Source organism: Micromys minutus (genome assembly GCF_963924665.1).
Source record: "Micromys minutus genome assembly, chromosome: 2".
In the NCBI taxonomy this organism is placed as follows: domain Eukaryota; kingdom Metazoa; phylum Chordata; class Mammalia; order Rodentia; family Muridae; genus Micromys; species Micromys minutus.
In genome coordinates, this window is record NC_137971.1 from 94,021,628 (window position 1) to 94,038,782 (window position 17,155).

At 39.8% G+C, this 17,155-nt stretch overlaps 2 pseudogenes across 2 annotated transcripts in view; one reads left to right on the forward strand and one right to left on the reverse strand.

Moving 5' to 3' along the window:
• LOC308417768 (small ribosomal subunit protein eS8-like) overlaps nucleotides 1-10,584 on the forward strand; it is a 59,967-nt pseudogene extending 49,383 nt beyond the window's left edge. The window contains exons 2-3 of the transcript in view: nucleotides 9,348-9,445; nucleotides 9,962-10,584. The product of the transcript in view is annotated as a small ribosomal subunit protein eS8-like (transcript). The remainder of the gene's footprint in view (nucleotides 1-9,347; nucleotides 9,446-9,961) is intronic.
• Nucleotides 10,585-16,536: 5,952 nt separating this feature from the next.
• On the reverse strand, nucleotides 16,537-16,856 carry LOC308416456 (cytochrome c, somatic-like; annotated as a pseudogene). The gene has a single exon. The product of its transcript is annotated as a cytochrome c, somatic-like (transcript).
• Nucleotides 16,857-17,155: the final 299 nt, after the last annotated feature.

Sequence of the window (17,155 nt, forward strand, 5' to 3'; positions counted from 1 at the left end):
TACCCCCCCCCAATCTTCCTAACTATACTTCAATTTCTTATCAATAAAATGAAAAGACAAAGCCGTGTGTTGGTTCATGTCTACAATCCCAGCACTGAGGGGGCTATCGTAGGTTTAAAGCTAACCTGTGCTACATAGAGATTCCCAGGTCCATCTGGGTTATATAAAGACACAGGTAGCAGGGGTGGACGAGAGAAAGGCAAATGTGCACAACCGTGAGAGAAGCTGCCGCTTATGTATTTTTAATTTATAAAATTCTATAAATTTTTAATTTATAAAAATTAAATTAATATGTGTTTTTAAAGTCCTTGGAACAAACAGCACATGGTAAATACATACTATAAAATTATTTATTAAATAATCTAGTTTCAACATTTTGACTAACAGAATATAGAAAATGCTAACAAAAATGTGCATTTTAGTACTATATAATCTTAAATTCCAAAAAAAAAAAAAGTCAGAATACTACCCTTCTCAGAAACCACCAAAAGTAATAGAAAATGTTTAAAAAACAAGCAAATCATAAATGTCAAGCCAGACATGGGGTTCCACACTAATCCCAGGAGTCTGAGACAGAACACTTCAACAATTTTAAGGCCAACCCAGGCTACATGGTGAGATTCTGTCTTTTAAAAAGAAAGACGTTAACATGATCTCCAACAAAACCAGAAGATATACAACACAGAAGTACAAAATGTGTTAAAGCAAAAGACACCTGGATAACAAAAGAAAACTTAGGACATGGGCTTCAAGTCTCAGAGGAAGGAGGGACTACATTTCTTCACAGCAGCTCCCGAGGCAGAAAACTTAAAACTCAGCATTTGCAACAAGAAAAACTGGAACTATGGGCTGGCAGAGAGGTTTCCTTCGTGTTCTGAAGGAGCAGAGACAGGACTGAGTAGAAATTACACAAACAAGCTGGCAGCAAGTGGACTGCTAGTGATGCAGCAACAGAGGCCTGCACTGCAGAAAGCCTTGTGATCGACAGGCTGAGGAGGAGGGGGTATGGGGGAGTCCTGGAATTTTACTATGTAGGCCAAGTGGGCCTTGAAATCACAATCTTCCTAACTCAGCCGCCCAAGAACTAAGATTACAGATATGCATGCATGCCCACTGAAATAAATGTTTTGTTTCAAACTCATACATGCAACCCTGCTCATTAAAAAAAAAAAAAACTATTATAATTTGGACACCAGTAACCACTGTGGGCTACCAGTATTTGATGTCCTAAGAAGTGCTTTGGGAGAAAAACCACGATATTCAAAATAACAACAAAGAAAGGAGGAAGGGAAATAAAAGGGGAGAAGGATGGCCCAGAAGTATGCTGGCTGCTTTGCATAGCGGTGCACGACTATAATCCCAACCCTGACTACTAGCCTGCTCCTCTCAATCTGCTGAGCCCGATTTCTTACACCACCCAGGACCACCTGCTTAGAAGCGGCACTGCCAACAGTAAGCAGGGCCCTCCCACATAAATCATTAATCAAGAAAGTGCCCCACAGATTTTCTCACAGGTAATCTGATGGAGGTATTTTCTCAACTGAGAAACCAAGCAGCAAGCCAAACAAACCATGTACCTGAACAACAGCAGAGCGATTGCCTAGTAAATCCAAGCCCCGGGATCCAACTCCCAGCACTAGAAAAGTCATCAGCTAATTAATTAGTGAATTAAAACACATGCCTTTGTTCCCAGCAGTTGGGTGGCACAGACTATGGAGCTCTAAATGTGCAAGGCCAACATGATCTACATATCAAGTTCAAAGCTAGCTTTGAACAGGGCTACAGTGAGTCAGCCTCTGAAAAACAAAAGGGTGAGGGGGATAAATTTTACTGTCCTCAATAAACAAAGTCATCAAACGAAGTCCTCAGTAATGTCTCTGGTACTTGAAAACTCCAAAACACTAACTTTTTCTTAATGTGTTGGAAGTGGGGAGATGGTTCAACTTGCCAAACAAACATGAGGAACTGAACTCAGATTCCCAGTACTCATGTAAAAATCCAAGTGGTGGGGAGATGGAAATGGAGAATCACTGAATCTTGCTAAACAGCTAGTTTAGCTGAATCAGTAAACTTTAAGTTAAAGGAGAGACACTGTCTCAAAAGTAACAAGGAAAGCACTGCAGAGGACAAGACAATACACACACACACACACACACACACACACACAGATACCACACAACAACCTACACACAAGATAGACTTCATCGTTTCTGAAAAGTTGACCAGCTTCATATTTATGAGATCCAATCAGTTTTAATTTAGGTATCATCTCTTACAGAAATCACGAACTGAGAAACTAGAATACTTCTCAGTACTAAAATACAAAATAGAAAAATAGGTGTTAAACAGAATAAAGTCAGATATGGCTTTATACCTATCTTCCTAGCATTTGGAAGCCTGAGGCTGGAAGACTGCTATAAGTCTAGACTAAGTACCATTTTCTATACTCCCAAAGCACCTGTTCATCTATCTTACTACAACATCACACTGAAAATGCTAGCATTTCTGCCTCCCCATTGCCTTTGTCCCTCCCCTTTCTCCCCTGGATGTCAGGGAATTTGCTACATAGACCAGGTTGACCTCAAACTCACAGAGCTCTGTCTACCTCTGCTTCCTGTCTGCTGGGATTAAAAGGTGTACCCCACCATGCTCGGCAGTTACCTCTCTCATGCAGTTTTTGTATCTACGAGCATTAAGCTTTATACTGACACAAAAATTTTCAATTAAATTAAAATTAATGTACATAAAACATAAACTGTTCCTTTCAAGTGAAGGAAAATGTACTTGGTTCTTTAAAAAGGAAGTGTCAAAACACTAAAAAGGGATTGCCAACATCCTTCATGTTATTGACTCATTTTTACTGATGTGTGTACACGAGTATCTGTGTATGCCATGAAAGTGCAAATGCCCCCTCTCCCCAAAAGAAAAGGGCATTACTACCCCTGCACCTGGAGTAAGCTCCCCCCTTTTATGTCATTTTATATTTGTACAAAATTTTTTAGATATTCATTAAATCTAAATCTAATTATAAAAAAGCCACATGATAGGCTCTCCTTCTAACTGTTCCTCAAGCTGAGCAAACCCTTCTCCAGAAAACGGCTGTGATGGCCTTTTTGTTTGTTTGGAGTTGTGTTTTGAGACAGGATCTATGTCTTCCTGGCTGTCCTGGAGCTCACTATGTAGACCAGGCATGCACCACAATGACTGGCTAGCCTTTTAATTTTTTAAAAGCACCCATGCAACCTTCCTTTTTACAACGTCTAAAACAAGATGCCTGAAGTCCTAGTAAATACTACTACTGCAAATTATAAGTGAAAAAACAAAACAAGAAACAAGAAACAGCAGCTTCCAAGGATCTGACAGTCATACTTTCCAACCAGGCACAGAATTAATCTTAAATGCAGGCTGAAATGAAGAAGCTAATGGCTATCCGTGTAATTCCAGCCCAGCTCACTTGGCTCAAAGCTTGGCATTGGTGAGAAACACCAACACCATGTACACTTTACACCTGGTGCAATTAAATAGCACACAAGGTAATATCACTTTACTCTGCTTCTACTGAACAGAAGAAAAAGATACAGCGGAGAGGGCAAAACCAGTACAGTAGGGCATAGATGCACACGCCTATAATCCCCGAAACAGAGGCAGAGGCATTAGGATCAGGAGTGGAAGGCCAGTCTTGACTTCAAAGGAAGTTCAAGGCCAATCTCAACCCTGTCTCAAAAACAAATCATTGATTTAAAACACAAGAGCTAAAATAATCAATAGTGAAATTCAAAATATAAAAAAAACATTACAGTTCCATTTGTTAAACTGGATAAAGCCAAACATGGCTTTATACCTATATTCCTAGCACGAGCACTTGGGAGACCAAGGATGGAGGACTGCTGCAAGTTCAAGATCAGCCTGATTATATAGAAAGTACTAGCCCAACCAGAGATATACAGCAAAAAGAAATACAAGTCTAAGGAAAAGCAAAGAAAAAAAAAAGGATAAAGACACAAACAAAGAAATACATTTATTTGAAGCAGCCTAGCAACATAGCCTATCTGGAAAAACAATAATAATCTCTTGTCCTAAAAACACTTCAAGTTTTTTTTTTTTTTTTTTTTTTTTAAATAAAGTAATTCTTTCACATATCACTTGATATTCGGAATTGTCTTAACTGTCCTCAGATTTCTTAAGTTTGGAATCTGTTTCACACATTTTATGAGGGAAAAGGCCTTTTGGAGATCTACATTAGAATTCAACTAGACTTAGAGGCTATAGAGCTGATGCTTAAATGAGTCTTTCATCTGTGGATTAGTATGTATTTTTACATTAGAACAAGTCTTCTTTTACAACTCCAAAAAGTTATTTTTTTATTCTTTCCATAAAGTTTTTGGCATAGCACTAAAGATTTAATCTTGGGTATCCTCATGAGTCAGCGTGTTTACTACAGCTCTTGTAAGCAGAATCATCTTCCTGCTACTTTTATAAATGGTGGTTTCTAGCGTACATAAGCAATGTTCATTTTGTTATAACTAGCAGCCTTGCTCAACTCTTATTAGTTCTCAGATTCTGTATCACTCAGGTGATAAGGTGTGTGCTTCTTAGTTTGCTTTGAGACAGGGCCTGACTATAGCCAAACTGCCTAGGAACGCTAGAATTACAGTCATGCACCTCCATGCTTATAGCCCTACTGTTTTTAAATGATGGGAAATTTAACAGCTTTCTTCCTAGTCCTTTTTCCCTGTCTTCTGGTACTGAGGAGTGAATTAGTCAGCATTCTTCAGGAGAAATAGAATGAACAATACACAGAGGTAAGTGGCAGATAAAGAGAGACAGGGATTTGAGAATGTAGTCCCTGCAAGTGGGGGTGCTGACAAGTCTGAAGTTTGTAGAGCAGCCTAGCAGACTAGAAACTCGAGTGAAAATTAGTGCTGCAGTCTCGGACAGAGAATTCCTTCTAGAAGCTTTCAGTTTTGCTCTTGCTGAGGCCTTTCAAATCACTGAATAAGGCATACTAACTTCATTGAGGGTTAATCCCTATGCCTTAAGTAAACTGACAGTAAATGTCAACCACATCTACAAAATTCCTTTATAGCAACACAGAGATTGATAATTGATTAAGTAACTGAGTACTTACTATAGCCTTGCCAATCCAAACCATAATCTAACAACCAAAAGGGGGTTATATTTGTCTTGTTATGACTGTTATGAAAGGTCTTTTAAACATCACATAAACATGTGTCATCAGACTTTTGATAGTCTTCAATACTAGAGAGTAGCCTATTCTCTTCCCTTTTTTTTTTTTTTTTTTTTTTGGGGGAGGGGAGTAAGGTGAGTTTTGAGTTTGAGGGTTTTTTGTTGTTGTTTGTTGTTTTAATACAGACTCCCTACATATCACAGTTGGCCTAGAAATTTCAACCTTCCTGCCTTAGCCTCCTACATATTGAAACTGAAGACACATGCTACCATAACAGTTCTTATAACGTTTTTTTAAACACATATTCTGCTGTGCTGGATTATTTTTTTAGTTTGTTGAGATGGACACTAACATCGACAGAGTTTTTTAGTGTTTTTCTCTTGTCCAACAATTTCATTAAGTCAGATAATGGTGCACGATTGTAAGCCCAGAACTCAAGCAGCTGAACTAGTAGAGAGATGATGAGTGAGGCCAGCATGGGGTACACTGAGTTCAAGGCTGCCTAGGCTATAAAGCAAGAGACCCGATCAGACATGGTGGTGAACCTACACCTTTGATCCCAGCACTGGGGAGGCAGAGGCAGGTGGATCTCTGTGAGTTCCAGGCAACCTGGTCTACAGAGTGAGTTCCAGGACAGCTAGAAACTGTTACACAGAGAAACTCTGTCTCGAAAAATTAAAAACCAAAAATCTAAAACAAACAAATTTTAAAAAGCAAGAGACCCTGTCTCAAACAGTAAGAAACACACCATACATTAATACGGGGGAGTAGAAGGGAAGGATGTACACATTAGGATGTGAACTCGGGGTAAGTGAGCTACACACCTAGCCTTACTCTCCTTGTTACAGCATTCGCTGCTGTTGCACATTTAGTAATTGTCAGTACTAGTTTACTTTTAATGTTTTACAGGTGGTTTTGGTTCACTTTAGTTCCCAAATACAAGAGGACCTTAAAGGAAAGTCCCAATAGTTAACTAAAATAATTTTCCAGTTGACATCCATATAGCCACTACCCAAGTTCTGTCATTAACATTTCATATTTACTTCAACATATATCTGTATCTCTCTAACCATTCATGCACACGTTTTACTTTTGGTGCAAACTGTTTATAACAAATTAGTGCAAACTACACATACTAACACACTTGCTCCTAAGTCTCTCTGCATGCCATCCAATGTTTTCTTAGCCTATTATAAGCTACATATAACTAAATATACCAATATTGTATATAAATTATCATACTTGTGCCATATAGCTAAACACCAGTAAAAATATAGGACAGCAACATTCCAGACAGCCCCCTCATGGTACTTCCTACTCAAGTCCCAGCCTTATCCTCCTAAGAAAACTACAGTACATTCTTTTTGAGGCAAGAATTCACAAATATCATAAACTAGCCTCAAATTAACAATTCTGCCTCAGCCTGAGCATTAGGATTACAGATATGTACCAATACAAATGGCTCTGATTTATTTTTTTATAGAAAAATTAGTTTGGAGCCAAGATAGCCTAGGAGGTAAGAGCACTTGCAGGCATGCCTGACGACCAGAGTTGGCATTCCCTAGTTCCACATGGTTGAGAGAAAGAACTAACTCTCATGAGCTGTCATCTGACCTTTATATGTACACCATCATGTGTTTGCTAATGATCACACACACACATACATACACAAACCAGATAGATAGATAGACAGACAGACAGACAGACAGACAGACAGATAGATAGATGGATGTGAGGGCTTGGTTCAACAGTTAAGGACCAGAGTTCAGATTTCCAGAAAACCACATAAACAGAAGAGGATAACTGGAAATCTAAACTCAGAAAACAGAGAGAATGGATGCTGGCTAACCAACAAACCACATCAGCCAGCTCTGGGTTTGACTGAGAAATTCTGCCTCCAAGAATAAGGCAGGACAATCAAGGATGCTTCCCATCATTAACACTGGGACTCCACATTCATGCTCACACATGTGCATGTACATGCATCCCCATACTCACACACACATGAACATGTAAAAATATACATACATACACATGCATACCACACACAAATAGAAAAAATAAATGGTAAATATAATTTAAATTTTTAATGAATTAAGTAAATAATAACCATTAGCCCAGCATGATGGCACACACTGAAATCCCCACACTTGGGAGGCAGGCTCATGATCACCACAAATTCAAGCCCAGTTGGATCAAGGAGGAAAGGAGCAATGGATGGAAGGAAGGACAGGAGCTGGTTCACAAGAAAGGAAGAATAACTTCACTAATACTAATTAGATGACAAAAGTTAAATTTCAGCAATAATTGCTACAAACATTTAAGGCACATGATGTTTAACAGGCATGCAGTAAAATACATTTGGGTGATGAGATTCATATATGAACACCAAAAAGGAGACCAAATGGACATGACAATAAAGCATGCCCAAACAATATTCTGAAGCAAAATATCAGCTCTGAGTTAGTCCTGCCCTACCTATGACAGTCTGCAGCCGTAGAATAATACATCAGCTACATTAGTCACTGGAAACTGGCAGCTGTTGGTGCATCAAGTCACCCTGGAGATTGACAAGTGTAGGACTCAAATGCATATTTCAAGGGTTTACAAGGAAAACACCAACTTGCTATCACAGGCCTCCTCAGGTAAAATACTCCCTCACAATTTATCCTTCAAGACTGAACTGTCAGTCCTCTGTTAGTGAAGGGGAAATGATCCAGACAGGGATCTGTCTAGTTATTTGTCTTTCCTGACTTTCTGTCCAGCCACTTCACTAACCTCTCACCTAAGAAGTAAAAGGAAGTAAGAAAAACAAACTTGCCTAAAGGGCTCTTAGACCAACACTTCTGTAAACCATCGAAGGTCCAGAAGTGACAAAAATTTTAACCATTCCTGTATTCCTAAAAGGAAATTCCTAAGAACCTGCTGGCTTACTTCCAACTATGTAAGGCAAATTCAAAGAGTTAAAGATACAAATAGTTTATATGGAATCAATCAATGTCCCTGGCACTCTAACCCCCCAATACATTAATACTTTCATAGGAATCAGGAACTGTACACTGCAAATGGATCCCTGTCGCCCATTCTGCCCAGCAACAATCACAGCAAACAGTTATGTAATGAAACCATGGTCACTGTCATTACTTATGTCTCGGTGAAGACCCGATCTAAGAGGATCACATTCTCAGCCACCAGTGCAACAGGTCAAGAACGGGCATGTGAAACAGATTTGGCTGATACCATATCATACAACTAATAGAACATTTTAATTAAAACCTTTCCTGGGTGGAAGAAGAAAGGAAGACCTGGGTGGGGAGGAGGATGGGGGAGAAAACAAATGCATCAACTGCATAGGAAGAAACTGTCTTCTCTTTTCTACTCCATAGCATCGTATGAAATTATGACAGAAGAGCCCACAGCACTCAGGATCTTCATTCTCACCTGAGTATAGCTAAAGGACCAGGTCAGATAAGAGTGCCCTCCAAATTATCCAGCACACATCTATGCTTAATCCTACAGGTGAAAATTTTTACTATCCTTTAGTTCAATTCCCTTTGGCTTGGAAGGAAATCCTCCACTCAAGTCTAACTTTTTAAGCTGCAATGATGACCCTATCTAAAATCTAAAACAACAAAAACAAAACCCAAATCTTTAAATTTTAGATATAAAGATCTATTAAGTAGTGTCTTATAAGTTAATAAGCCATTGAAAAGCAATAGGAAGAGACAATATTAAAACCTTGGCTCTTTCAATTCAAGTAAGCAGTAGTCAGCAACTGAGAAAAAAACTTTCTTAAATAGCCCTTTTCAAGCTGCAAGTTTTCCTCTGCTGATTTTATCTTCTCAAACTCCTCCCCACATGACTAACCATAATCTGAAAGCATGTGTTTAAATTTCTTTAGTGTGACTGGTATTCTTGGCTGTCAACTTCACTATATCTGGGATTAACTAAAACCCAAGCAGTAAACCTATGGGGGATTTTTCTTAATTAAGTCATTTGAAGTAGGAAAACCCACTTTTATCCAGATCACCTGAAGTGGGAAGAGCCACCTCCAATCCTGGTGACAGCCTATATAAAGGGCAAGAAAGAAGGACGCCTTCCACGCTCTGCCTTCACTCCACTGCGTCTATGCCACCCAACCGATCTCTCTGGCAAATAGTCAAAGTGTTTTACCGGCATCAGAGCCAGCAGAGACATCCAGCCTCATGGACGGAACAACTACTGGATTCTTGGGCCTTCCAGTGGTAGACAGCCATGGTTAGAAACTCAGGACACGGCCTGTAAGCTATTCTACTAAATCCCTTTTGCACAAGCACAAGCACACACTCGGACACGCATGTGCTCTCTCCCTCCCTTCCCCCACCCCCAGTATATCTCTCTCTCTCTCTCTCTCTCTCTCTCTCTCTCTCTCTCTCTCTCACACACACACACACACACACACACAGGGCCTCTCGCTGACCTTGGCTTGCCAATTTGGCTAGACTGGCTGGCCAGGAAGCCCCAGAGACTTACCTAGGTCTGACTGCCCAGTGCTAAGATTTCAAGCACAAACCACCTCACCTAGCTTGTTGGATTCTGGAGACTAAACTCAGAGATCCTCTTGCCTCAGCCTCCTGAGTGCTGAGATTAAAGATGTAAGCCAGTACACACCCAGATCTGAATCACTTTCTTATATAATAGTTAAAGACCCCAAGTTCTCCCACATTGTATATTATAGGCCATCAGAAGCCCACTGGAAACTGGACTGTGAGGCTTTTCGCTTCCTCTTTCCAGCCAGGGGATCTCTCGGGACAACTGGCACAAGCGCTGCAAGACCGGCGTTAAGAGAAAGCCCTACCACAAGAAGTGGAAGTATGAGTTGGGACGGCCTGCTGCCAACACTAAGATTGGCCCTCGCCGCGTACACACAGTCCGAGTTAGAGGAGGCAATAAGAAGTACCGGGCTCTGAGATTGGATATGGGGAACATTTCCTGGGGCTCTGAGTGTTGTACTCGCAAAACAAGGATCATTGATGTTGTGTACAATGCATCCAATAACGAGCTTGCCCGCACCAAGACCCTGGTGAAGAACTGCATTGTGCTTGTTGACAGCACACTGTACCAGTACGAGTCCCACTATGCACTGCCCCAGGGCTGCAAGAAGGGGGCCAAGCTGACTCCTGAGGAGGAAGAAATTTTAAACAAAAAACGATCGAAGAAAATCCAAAAGAAATACGACGAAAGGAAAAAGAATGCCAAGATCAGCAGCCTTCTAGAGGAGCAGTTCCAGCAGGGTGAGCTCTCTAGCCTGCACTGCCTCAAGACTAGGCCAGTGTGGCAGAGCAGACGGCTACCTTCTTGAAGGCTAGGAGCTGGAGTTCTATCTGCAGAAGGTCAAAGCCCGGAAAGGCAAATAAGCCATTCATAGCTCCTGAAAAAAAAAAGCCCACTGGATCCAACATTTCTATTTCAAGCATTATCTGGAATTTCCATTCAAACCAATAGATGCCTGTTCTGCCATTGTGTGCACCAACAATGACAACTACAGCAGAGACAACCATATCATAAGGATACATCTTGGGAAGATGTAACAAAAGGGGTTTCTTACAGTTGATGAAATACAACTTCCTTTGTCTCCTTAAGACTTTCTTCCCAGACTTCAATTTCAAATGCAAGAGTATCTGCTTGGTGTTTCACATCTCATTTAATTTACAGCAAAAAAGTAAACACTGATCTTTCCTTACATATATAAAGCACAGGCTGGGAAAGTTTTGTGACTTTTTACCAGTCAATTAAGAGATGGAGCTAAGCTGCAAACTCTGTTCTACCTTCTACGTACTTATTCTTCGAATTACCTCAGCCATTCACAAAAATGTAACACACACAAAAGTAGCCTCACTGGGGTTTATAGCCCTATAGTAGTGCACTTGCCTAGCATATTCAATCTCCAGAGGAAAACTGCTCGGTGGATAAATAAGAAGAAGAAACTGGGTTAGTAATGCACAACTGGCAGAGAAGTACTTCAACAGAGAGGACACCTGAAGAGTTTCTTACAGCTGGAGAAACACAGACTTAAAAAACTTCAATGCAGAGCTGGGGAGCAGAGGCACACCTTTAGGCCAGCCTGGTCTACAGAGTGAGTTCCAGGACAGCCAGGACTACGCAGTCAATACCAACAGCCACATAACGGCTAGCAATCATGTGTACCTCTAGTTCCAGAGGAGCTAAAGCCCTCTTCTGATCCTCACAGGTGCAAATGTGGTACGGAGACATACGTGTCAGCAAAATATGCATACAGTAATGATAAACTTAAAACATGAAAGTTTTAAAAAGTAAAATAAGTGTCAACCGCTGGGCAGGGGTGGTACACACCTTTAATCCCAGAACTCAGCCGACAGAGGCAGAAGGATCTCTGTGAGTTTAAGTTTAAAAAAAAGAAAGGAAAAAAATTAATTAATTTAATTAATTAATTAAGAAACAAGTATGATTCCAAAATTCTTTTCCACACATGATGGCCTCCTAAGAACATTCATTTAAAAATAGATAGTTTTTATTTTGGTTAAACCATTCTTTAAAAAAAAAAAACATAGTCTCTAATATTTAGAAATTTGTTTGATCTGAACCCTTGGAGAGCAGGGAGGAAAATAATAACAATAAACCTTTAAAAAGTAACATAGGCACTGGGCAGTGGTGGTACATGTCTTTAATCCCAGCTCTTAGTAGGCAGAGGCAGACAGATCTCTGGGTCTGAGTTCAAGGCCAGCCTGGTCTACAAAACCAGGGCTGTCACACAGAGAAACGCTGTCTCAACCAAAAACAAACAAATAAATAAAATATAAATAAAGCAGGCTATTAATGGTGGCAAATGTCTGTAATACCAGCACTCAAGAGGTAAAAGTGGGAAGACACTGCAGGCCTGGCCTAATACACATACACACCAAGCACAGGCTAGCCAGGACTGTGTAGGGAGATCCTGTCTTAAAACAACAAAAACTCAAGGATGCTTGTTCACTGTTGACAGTACATTTCAACAGAAAATACATCAGTATGAAATCTCCCCAAAGAATGGAATGTCCTTGACTAGCAACCAATGAGTTCTCTTAATTCACTCCAACGCACAGTTCCCAATCCAGTCCCTGAAAGAAATGAGCAGAAGAGGGAGGACAGCAGAGGAAGACGGTCTCATAATTGGCCTCCTCCCCTCAAATTCCAGAAGATAAGAAGGGAGTACGGCGGGACCCACATGTAACATAAAATCCTCTTGTTTACATCTCACTATATGTAAAGGTTTTCCCTTTAGTTTCTTTTAGAATCATAAAAACCTCATCTGTGTGAATGGGACATGATGTGCCGGCCTATTAGCACTATCTAGGCAGAGGGTAGGAGGGGCAGATCAAGGCCATCTTCAGACACACAAGGAGTCCCCAGGCCAATCCGACTTGAAAGAGTTGGTCTTTTCTTCCAAACATTAAGTGAAACTCAAATTATTAGGTTCAATGAGAAGCACCTTTACCTACTGAGTTACTTCAAAGGCTTAATAAGGTCCTTTCAAAAAAACAAAAATGGATAGTATTCTTACCATTCATTCATTTCTTTATATTAAAAAGAAAAAGCCAGACATGATAACACATGCCCAGAATTCCAGCAATTGGGAAGAAAACCAAGAGGATTACCATGAGTTCAAGACCAGCATGGGGTATAGTGTAAGATCCTATTTCAAAAACAATTTAAAATTTTCCAGTTGGGAGTTTAATATCTGAATAAACTGAAATGTTCCAAAATCCAAAACCTGTTAAACAGACAGGTTCTTAAGTACTCAAGCTGCATTGGAGGGAAAGAGGAATGAAGGGAACCAGAAACCTAAATTGGTGTTTAGCAAGAAATACTGTATTCTACTACTAAAGTAACTACTTTGAGATCCATCTTTCAACATACTAAGTCACCTGCTACTAACGCAAAGCTACTTCTGTATTAGCTTAGGTAGATACGCTCTGAAAAATGAGGTTCTCATGACAGCATTAAGTCAGGATTAAAGAAAATCAAATGAAATTAACGTTTCAACACGACTTATCTCAAATAAATTCATAGATACGCAACACCTAAAGATACGTAACAATGAAGACTCATCTACTAATGTATTGACCACAGCATAATACATCTAACACAACATATTAAAAAGCCATATATGATCTTACACTTTCTAAAGGCTTAAAGGGAAAAGGTCCATACTTTTAAATAGGTTCTCATAATTCCAAAGTTATGTAAGTTTGGATTTTATACTTATTGTTTGCTTAAAACAGGGCTTTGTAAATTGATACTTACAGTCTTTCTTTGTAACTATTTCTTGGTTACTCATAAGGATGCAATAATAGGAATACAGATCTCAACTCTTTCTCATGTACCTCTCTTTTATGCTTCACAGTAAAAAAGCATGTGTAAGTAGGCCTCAAAAACACAGAAGCAAATAGAAAAACCTGTTCAGCTGGCATTTAAATATCTTCAAATGCTTTGAATGAATATTGATAGAAAGCCTTTGTTATTGTCACTAAATTTAAATATATATATGCTAATTTTGCTACAATGAAGTCCCAAAAGACAGTGTTTTGCTTTTTTTTTAATAAATAGAAAGAACCTCAATAGATTTCCAAGTCTATCATTGCTTGAATGAAGATAGATGTGTTAGACCTAGATTTTGTTTTAATAACTACTGATTTTATTTTGTGTGTTTGAATATTTTGCCAAAATGTTAAGACTCTGTGCCACATTCTTGTTATGCATGGATAGGCTTAAGAGGACATCAAATACCCTACAACAGGAACTACAAATGGTTAGGAGCCCCCATATGAGTGCAGGGAATAGAACCTGGGTCTTCTATGAGAGTAGCCTGTACTTTTAACCACTAAGCCGTCTCTCCTAGTTAGACCTAGTTTAAAGGACCCTATATAGCATAATTCTACCCAAGACAAATTTTTGTTTTGTTTCATTTTGCTTTTTTGAGACAAGAGTCTTACTATGTAGCCTTAGCTAGACAGCCTGGAGCTCCTTAGTAGACCATAGACCAGGCTAGTGTCAAACTCAAAGATCCATCTGCCTCAGGCTCCTAAGTGCTAGGTTTAAAGGTATGTGCCACCATTCCCAGCTAACAAGACAGACCTTGACTTCTATCATTTCTAAACCCATCAATAGCTACTTGTTTATGCTAAGTAACTTAGAAGCCAATCTACCAATCTACTTTGACCTGTGTGTGACACCTGTGTGTGGAAGACAGGAAAACTTGGAGGAGTCGGTTCTTTCTACCTGGGTCCTAGGGATCAAACCCAGGCTGTTGAGCTTAGCTGCAAGTGATTCTACCTGCTAAGCCAACCGACAACCCTATAGTGAAGTGGGATTTTCTTTTTTTTTTTTTCCCTTAAGATTTATTTATTTTAAGTGTATGAGTGTTTTACCGGCTAGTGTGTATGTTTGTATGTTTAGCACATGTTTGAGGTGCCCATGGAGATCAAAAGAGTTCACTGGATTCCCTGGGGCTATTACCGAGATTGTTGTAAGCCATTGTGTAGTTGTTGGAAACCAAAGCCAGGTCCTGGAGAGTGACAAGTACTCTTAACAGCTGAGCCAACTCTACAGCTCTTGATTTAATTTTTCTATGATAAACAACTTGTCTCCTTTATCTGAGTGTTTTATAGGGTTTAGTGAGTTTATGAGCAACATAAAAACAATCACATCTTAGCTCTTCTTGTGCAAATGAAACATTTCTATGAAATGTATTATTTGGTTTTACTTTTAAAGGATTATTTTTATATAATATATGAGTGTTTTGCTTGAATATATGGATGTTACATGCATGCAGTGCCCACAATGGCCAGAGAGAGTATCAGACCCACTGGAATGACAGCCACCAAAGGTTATAATCGACCATGCTGGTGCTGAGAATGGAACACAGGTCCTCTCCAAGAACAGCAAGCACTCTTAACCATTAAGTCATAGCTCCAGACCCTGGTTTGGCTTTTTTGAAAGTTTTTAACAGTATAGACCAGGCAGCATCCAAGTGAATTTGTTTGTTTGGGGTTTTAAAGCTTTTGGTTTGTTTTGAACTACACACTAAGTAGCCTAGGATGACTTGAATCCTCTGCAATCCTGCCTCAATCTCCCAAATGCTAAGATTACAAATTACGTGCTACCATGCCAGCTCTTGAAAATGTTTATCTTGTTTCAATTTTTCTTTTCCGTTTGGGTTTTATTTGAAACAGCGCCTCACTATGTAGTCCTAGCTGACCTGGGACTACTCTGTAGACAAACTGGCCTCAAACTCAGAGAGATCCTCCTGTCTCTGTCTCCCAAGTAACAGGGTTAGAGGCACGATACATTACAGCATGCCTGGCTTAAAATGTATAAAATATACTCTTGTTTGCTTTTGAGACAGGATCTCTCTACATAGCTCCGTACGGAAAGCACCACCATGCCCAGCTTAAAATGTATTAAGAACACTCATGGACAGAGCTATCATACTGGGTTGGGTACACTATTTCCAGAGGGAATATAGAGCTTTGCCTATTGCAGGAAAGTATAGAAAATTTCTGTTTGTTCTGTATAAGTAGCAGGAAGTTCATAATAAATTATGTAGCAGCCTGATGACACATAACATAATCACCTATTTTCACAAAATGTGTCAAACCAAAGGCATCTTTGAACCAGGACAGGCACTAGACAGAGAGGCCTAAAAGCATGTTTTAGCAGGTACGGGAATGAAAAGGACTGCACTGATTTCTTTAAAACATTCTGCTAATGTCTGGCACACTACTTTGCAACTTTTTTTTTTTGAAGTGGTAAATACTCTTTATTTGATATCATACATAAACCACAGTAAATGCCTTTCAGTGGTAAAAGGCAGCATCATTGATGTAGGGAATTCTAATTAAAACAGCATTGTCACTAGTTACTTCCTGGTGTTTAGCACGGCCTGTGAGAGGCCAGTGAGCACAAACTGAGACAGAGGTGAGTCTTCTTGTTTCTGAGACAGTGATAGTCTTCCCAGTGTTTAAACACATTCACACACCCAGCTATATAAATCTAAGTATAAAACCATGCAATAGGTTTGGGGCTATACCCCATATTTATGGAAAGTGAATTATGACTAATTAAGTCCAACCTTATCTCGAGGAAGGGAGAGCAGTGTTAGCATGTATACAGCCGGAAATGTTGCTTTAAGAGATCAGATCCACGTTACCACAAGTCAGTTTTACTTAAATCAGGACTGTCCAACAAAAACATTGTTAGCCATTCATGATCTGAATTTGGTATATGAATTAAATTATGGTACACATTAAAAGCCATGAGACATTTGTTTTGTAATAAATAAGGCAATGAAATTACTCATTAGTAGCCTTTTTAAGATAAGCTATTAGGTCTGCCCTTTCTCCCTTCTTCTTAATTCCAGTGGCGATCTTTTTTTTTTGTCCCAGGGATGTACTTTTTGGGATTCTCCAAATACTCCATCAGGGTATCCTCTCCCCAGGTGATGCCTTTGCTCTTGTTGGCATCTGTGTAAGAGAATCCAGCAGGCTAACCTGTCTTCAGCCCAAACAGACCGTGGAGATTTGGTCCAGTCTTGTGCTTGCCTCCCTTTTCCAGTGTGGCACTGGGCACACTTCTGACCAAAACTCTTCCTGCCTTTTTCAACATCACCCATTTTAAATTTGATCTGGGCTGGTCAACAGCACAACCATTCAGACTCTTAGCCAGACATCCCACACTCTAACCCAAGGACACACCGGCCCGAACCCACGTACTGGTATCAGTGCAACCACACTTGTCTGCAATGTATTTTTACTTATTTGGCTGGTTTGGGTTTTGTTTTTTCAAGACAGGGTCTCATTCTGATCTGGTCTGACACTCCCTATAAGCCCAGTGTGGCCTCAAACTCATGGCAATTCTCCTGTATCAGCCTCCCAAGTGCTGGGACTATAGGCATAAACCATCATGCCCAGA